Source organism: Eubalaena glacialis, chromosome 10 (genome assembly GCF_028564815.1).
Source record: "Eubalaena glacialis isolate mEubGla1 chromosome 10, mEubGla1.1.hap2.+ XY, whole genome shotgun sequence".
In the NCBI taxonomy this organism is placed as follows: Eukaryota; Metazoa; Chordata; class Mammalia; order Artiodactyla; family Balaenidae; genus Eubalaena; species Eubalaena glacialis.
The window spans coordinates 115,272,627-115,280,122 of NC_083725.1; positions in this window are offsets into that span (position 1 = coordinate 115,272,627).

A 7,496-nucleotide genomic window follows, 5' to 3' on the forward strand; every position below is an offset into this window, starting at 1 on the left:
GGAGGGAGCTACCGGGAGAGGGGCATCTGCCAGGTTTAGGTACCAGTGGTTGGAGACCCATGAGCACAGGTCCTGTAATAGCTCCTCTCCGCCCATTCGTGACCAGTCATCCTGAGCCTGTTTCCCTTTTTAACATCCTTGTGGATGGTGAGATCGACACAGTGCAGATGGGACTAAATGAGATGAGGTGTATGCAGTCCTTAGAAGAGGGTCTGGAACCTACTGGACAAAAAAATGCTCAGAAGGAAAACAGCTCCATTGTCAGTCTAGAAATGCCTGCAGGGTCAGGTCTATTTAGGAATGAGCCTTGGTCCTTGCTCTGGGCGGCAATCGAATATAATGTAATTATAATACAAGACCCCCTCTCCCTTCCCCAAGGTAAGTTTGTTAATTGGGGAGCAGGGAAGACTCCCCAGAGGAGCTGGCATTTGAATGGGGCCTTGAACAATGTCAGGTTTGCCCATGCTTGGGTGGTGGTGTTGGGGTGCTGGTGGTGAGGAACAGTATTCTTGGAAAGACAGTCCAGAGTAGTGATTAAGACTTGGTCTCTGGTGCCGGACAGCTTAAGTTCAAAGTCCAGGTTTATGTGTGACTTTAGCCTGTTATTTAATCTCCTCTACTTCCTCATCTGTAAAATGGGTATTACACTAAAAAGGGTGTTGGTTGAGATTTGATTGAGTTAATCCTAGAAGGGTTTAGAACTAGGTTTCAAGAGTAGAGCTTAAATGTGGGTGTTACTAGTAGAGGGAACTGCTGCCCAGAGAAAGGCTAGAGGGGAATGTATGTTTGGGGAGTGGCCGGAACACAAGACAGAAAAGTCTAAAGGGTCAGGTGGCAGAGGAATCTGGACGAGATTCCCCTGCCTCTCTGAGTGGCTCCCAAGAAGTAAGGAGGTAAGGCCTGGAGACTGCGAACATTGGAAGCCAAGACAAGGACTGTAAAGTATTTGTAAGAGTTTTTCAAATAGGTAATATATTCACATGTATGTTTTGAATTTTGCACCAAGTGTCACCTTCTACCCCTGACTGCCAGCCATCTGGTTCCCCTTTCTGGAAGCAATGAAAATAATAATTCATGTCCTTCCAGAGAAAGAATCTGAATGTATATAACAAAATGTGGTATAATAAAAATATACATATTTGGTCTTCGTCCTTGGTTCCTGGCACAGAGCTCCTAAAACCCTTGGAATTTCCAGAGTTACAGGAGTGTCTTTTGTTATTCATAATGCGCTCCTTTGGATCACACCTGAGTTTATGCTAATGAGGTTACTCAGGATGGGGGGAAAACTGATCACTAAAAAAACTGATCTAGAGGGTGGGAACTTTCAGCTTCCCTACTTCCTCCAGGAGGGGCAGGGCACTGGAGATTTGGAGTTTGAGGGGAGGGTGGCTCCGCCTCCTCCCCCCCCTATCTTGCTCTATGAATCTCTTCTATTTGGCTGCTCCAGAGTATCCTTTATAATAAACTGGTAACAGTGGGTAAAGCACCTTCCTGAGTTCTGAGAGTGTTCTACTGAATTATCAGGTCTGAGGAGGGGTGTTGTGGGCATCCCCAAATTTGTAGTCAGCCAGACAGGAGTATGGGTCACCTGGGCATTCCATTTGTGGCTGGCATCTTGTGGAACTGAGCCTTTAACCCATGGGGTCTGCACTAACTCTGGCAATTAGTGTCCAAATTGAATTGTAGGCACCTAGATGGTGTTGGAGAGTTGGTGTGGACCCATCGCATGTATTTGGTATCTGGGAAGAAACATATTTGGTGTGAGACGTGGTGTCAGAAAAAAGATACCACACCAAATATGCATATGTGTCCCACCCCCATTTTTAAAACACTCCAGTGGGAGAATTCCATACATCCTACTGTGTACTTATCAATGTATTTTAAAGATGGTTCCTTGTCTGCACATTCCTTTTGACAGCTGTGTAGTATTCCTCTGTGTGGATGTACTATAATGTATCTTTTTTCCTATTGATTGGCATTTGTTTCCACACTTTTGCTATTCCAAATAGTGCTACAGAGAGTCACTAAGACTTTGTAAGAACAGCATTATTCAAATGTGAAAAGGTATCTGTAGAGTGAATTCCTAGAAGAATTGTTCAGCCAAAGGTCAAGTCAAAATTGAAGGACTTTGCCATATGTCCTTCTGTTGGGGCTATGCCTGTACCGCCCTTCCCCCCCAACCTCTAGCAGAGCATGTGAAGGCTGTTTTCCAGAACACTCACCAATCAGTGAGGTACCAGATTGTTTTATGTTTGCCAAACTGCTAAGTAGAAAATGGTGTCTTGGTGAAGGTTTAATTTGTATTTTTCTTTTTTTTTTTAGGTGAGAAGTGTATTTCTTTAGAGAAAACCACACTCCACAGACAGAGTGTGGGCCATCTCAGAAGGTGAGAAAGGCTGTATTTTTCTTTTGAGTGAGCTCAAGCATTGTTTCATATGTTTAAGAGCTCTTTGTCTACTTTTTTGTGAACTGTCCTTGTCTTTGCCCATTTCGCCACTGTTTTTGGTACCTGACTCACATATAAGGAAAAATAGCCTTTCAGGATGTAAATTGGAAGTATTTTCCTTGGTTTATCATTTTAACTTTGCTATGCAGATTTTTTAGTGTAGTAAAATAAATTTTTGTGGCTGCTGGGTTTTGTGTCATAGTTGAAAAGACCTTTTCCACACTGAGATGATTAAAAGAATGTCTCCCTTAGCTGCTGGCTGTATTTTTGTTTTCATTTTTTACATTTAAATCATGAGTTCATCTGGAATTTATCATATACAAAATTCCTGCCCATTTTCCTAATGCCATTTAGTGAAAAACTCATCTTTTCTCAACAGATTTGAATTGCTGCTCTTATACTAAATTTCTATATGCATTTGGATCTATTTCTAGGTTTTTCTATCTTTCAATGATCTTTGTGTATCAGTACCTCTCTTCATTACATTTAATTATTATAGATTGGATTTAATATCTGGTAGGGTTAGTCTCCTGTCTTCAGGAGTCTCTTGGCTATTCTCTTTTTTTTTTTTTAATTTATTTATTTTTGGTTGCATTGGGTCTTTGTTGCTGTGCACAGGCTTTCTCTAGTTGCGGTGTGCGGGCTTCTCATTGTGGTGGCTTCTCTTGTTGCGGAGCACGGGCTCTAGGCTCACGGCCTTTAGTAGTTGTGGCTTGCGGGCTCTAGAGCGCAGGCTCAGTAGTTGTGGCACACGGGCTCAGTTGCTCTGCGGCACGTGGGATCTTCCCTGATCAGTGGGGTCGAACCCGTGTCCCCGTATGGACAGGCGGATTCTTAACCACTGTGCCACCAGGGAAGTCCCTCTTGGCTATTCTTGCTTGTTCAATTTTCCATATGAAGTTTAAATCAGCTTTTCTAGTCCCTCTTCCCCTCAAACAATCTGTTAGAATTTTTTAAAATCTGTTAGAATTTTTTATTTTTTTGGCCACGCCACGCGGCATGCGGGATCTTAGTTCCCCGACCAGGGATGGAACCTGCGCTCCCTGCACTGGGAGCGCAGAGTCTTAACCACTGGACGGCCAGGGAAGTCCCTAGAATTGTTAATTTTGATAAATCTGTAGATTACTTTAAGAACAGACATCTTTATGAAGCATCTTTGTGTCCAGAATGAAGTGTCTGTCCCCTGCCTCTACGTACTTCTTTCAGGTGGCACCGATGGCCAGTGACTCCCAAATCTGTACCTCTATTCTGAGGGCTAGTCCCACCCCCAGGCATCTCCCCTTGGATGGGGGTGGGTCCCAAAGGTACCTCCCAAACCTGATCCTCCAGTATCCCCTCCAGATTAGTGTCCCCCACACCATTAATCCACTCAGATTCCTCCCTATCTCCCAAGAGCCATATCCAATCAGTGGCTAAGTTCTATAGGTGTTTTTAACAGCTTTATTGAGGTATAGTTGACATACAATAAACTATACTTAAAAGGTACATTTTTGTTTTGACATGTATACCCCCATGAAACCATTATCACAATCAAGGTAATGAACATATCCATCACCCCAAAAAGTTTCCTCAAGCCCCTTTGTAATCTCTCCCTCCCACCCTTTCCCACCTGCCAGCCCCTCCAGGCAACCACTGATCTGCTTTCTGTCACTAAATTGCCATCCTTTTCCTCGAATTTTCATAGAAATGGAATTATATAGAAGAATGTACTTTTGTCTGGTTTCTTACACTCAATATAATTATTCTGAGATTTATCCATTGTTGTTCCTTTTTATTACGGGGTAGTATTCTATTGTATATATACACACCACAATTTGCTTATCCATTCACAATTTGTTAATGAACATTTGGTTTTGTCCAGTTTTGGCTGTTACAATTAAAACTGCTATGAATATTCACACACAAGTCTTTGTGTGGACACATGCTTTTATTTCCCTTGGGTAAATGCCTAGGAGTGGAATGGCTGGGTCATGTCGTAGGTGTGTATTTAACTTTATTTTTCTCTTTTTAAGATAGACTATTTTTTTAGAGCAGTTTTAAGTTTACAGAAAAACTGCTCAGAAAGTGTAGAGAATTCCCATATCCCTTTTCCCACCTGCACACAGTTTCTCCTATTAACATTTTGCATTAGTGTGGTATATTTGTTACAATTGATGAACCAATATTGATACATTGTTATTAAAGTCCATAGTTTACTTTAGGGTTCACTCTTAGTGTTGTACATTCTATGGGTTTTGCATAATGTTATGTATCCACCACTACAGTATCACACAGAAGAGTTTCACTGCCCTAAAAATGCCCTGTGCTCCCTTCCCCCACCTTCCCTGAAACCTTGGCCATCACTGATCTCTTTACTGTCTCTAGTTTTACCTTTTCCAGAATGTCATATAGTTGGAATCATACAGTATATAGTTTTCTTATACTGGCTTCTTTTTTTTTTTTAATAAATTTATTTAATTAATTAATTTTTTTGGCTGCCTTGGGTCTTTGTTGCTGCGTGCTGGCTTTTCTCTGGTTGTGGCGAGCGCGGGCTATTCTTCATTGTGGTGTGCAGGATTCTCATTGCGGTGGCTTCTCTTGTTGCAGAGCAAGGGCTCTAGGCGCACGGGCTTCAGTAGTTGTGGCACGTGGGCTCAGTAGTTGTGGCACACGGGCTTAATTGCTCCGCGGCATGTGGGATCTTCCTGGACCAGGGCTTGAACCCGTGTCCCCTGCATTGGCAGGCAGTTTCTTAACCACTGTGCGACCAGGGAAGCCCCTATACTGGCTTCTTTTACTTAGCAATATGCATTTAAGCTTCTGGCATCTTTCTGTAGCTTGATAGGTTATTTCTATTTATTGCCGAATAACTTTTAAACTTTTGCTGTTTAACTTTTAAAGAAAGTACCAAACTGTTTAACAAAGTGGTGGTATTCTGAATTCCCACCAGCAGCATATGAGAGTTCCAACTCCTCCACATCCTTGCCAACACTTGGCATGGTTGGTCTTTTTAATTTTAGCCATTCCAGATTTGTAATGGTGGTCCTTCTAGTTGATTTAATTTGCACTTTCCCAGTGAATAAGCATTTTTTCATGTGCTTATTTGCCATCCAATATCTTCTTGGGAAATGTCTATTCATATCTTTCAACCATTTTTATTGGATTATTTTTTTAAGTTGTAAAAGTTCTTCATATATTCTAAATACAAGTCCTTCATCAGATACATATATATATATTTGCAATTATTTCCTAGTCTGTGGCTTGTCTCTTCATTTTCATAATAGTGCCTTTTGAAAACAAAGTGTTTTATTTTGATAAAGTTCAATTTAATGTTTTTCTTTTATTGTTTCAGCTTTTTGTGTCATATTTAAGACATCTTTGCCAAGCCCAAGATTGCTAACATTTTTCCTATGCTTTCTTCTAGAGGTTTTATAGTCCTAGAGTTTATATTTAGGTGTATAATCCAGTTGCAGTTACATTTTGATATGGTGTATCCTAAGTAGTTATCAAATCCATCTATTTCCCACTTGTGTCTACCAGCTCCCTAGTTTGATCCACCCACTCCCAGGCATCCTTCTCCTTCATTTGTACAAATCTGAGCAGCCTTCTATGTAGAACAAAATCCATCTTCCATGGCCGACCCAGACCTGCCACAACTCTTCTCTCCCTTTCTCTCTCTGTGCTCAAGCAACACTAAGAACATTTCAGTTCCTCCATATGCCAAGGCAATTAATTCCCCTCACTGGCGTCTCGCCCACCCCTGCCATAACTCCCTTTGTCTGATTTATGCCTCTTCTAACACCTAGATTAGCTAAGGCTTCAGTTATGGGCTTCCTTCACACCATTCTTCTTCCCAATTTATCGTGGGTCTAAAAGCTGAGGCGATGTCTGCTTCCTTCAGAGGGAGCCAAGGGCATAGGTCTTCACCATCTTATGCCCAGGTGAGCACAGTGCCTTGCACATACAGGAGGTGGTCAGTGCCCATGAACAGTCAAACGCAGTCAGCAGGAGTGACAGTTTGGTGGAAGTAATTCTGAGGACTGCGGGACACATAGGTTGAGCCAGAGGGCTTTGAGGGGAGGGGTGGCCTCTGCTACCTCTCCAGAGCATCTTTCCTCTCCCAGGCCCCTGCTCCCTGTGATCCAGTCACAAGGAACACTTGCAATTCCCCTTATTGGCCTGTGTTCCCCCAGCCTCTGGACCTTTGCACACACAGTTCTTTCAGCTAAGAACACCCTTTCCAGCACCTCACTGCCTAGTTAATTCCGACTTTTCCAATAGGATTCACCTTCCTTAATCCCCAAAGCTGAACCAGGAGAGCAGCCTCCTCTAGCACGGGCTGGTCTGCCTTAGTCATGGGTCTCTGTTAGGCAAAGACCTGTCAGGGGTTTAGTCAAGACTGGACACATTAATGCCCAGTGGTGAAGAGCAAAGAGCTCAGAAGCTGGTTCTAGCCCTGACTCACCAGTTGAAGGAGCTGAGCAAGCCGCACTCTCTTAGGCCTCAGTTTTCCTCATCTGTAAACTAGGAGTGAGAATGGAGTCAGATTAGATCAGTGGCTCTTAACCTTCTTGGGGTCATGGGCCCTCAAATCCTAGGAAGGCTATGCACTGTTTCCCCAACAAAATGCTTGTGTGTACATCATATAAGGGCTGCGACCTGCTGGGTCGCGGCCCCCAAGGTCAATCAAAAGCCCTGAGCTGGGCGGCCGGACCGCTGCAGTCTCGCTACCTCCTACTTCTCGGCTCTCCACCTTCTGCATCTCGGGAGGTGGGGTCTCTCCGGGTCCCGGGTGGGCCTACTGTCCTGCTCGCAGTCTCTCCCACCGCCTCCTGGGTAAAGCGGCACACGGTCGTTCCCAGGTGGATGGGCGAGGGAGGGCTTGGAGGAGAGGGCAGGGATGCCGGCCTCGCAATTTCCAGGTTCAAGAAACCTCAGAGCGCAAGAGAAAGATGGGCTTCCACAGTTCCTCATTTCATCACAGTCGCTGCGCGAATGGGGAAACTAAGGCCGAGAAGGGCAGGGACTCACCCAAGGACACGCAGCCAGCCCGGGCGTGGGGGACCGGTTC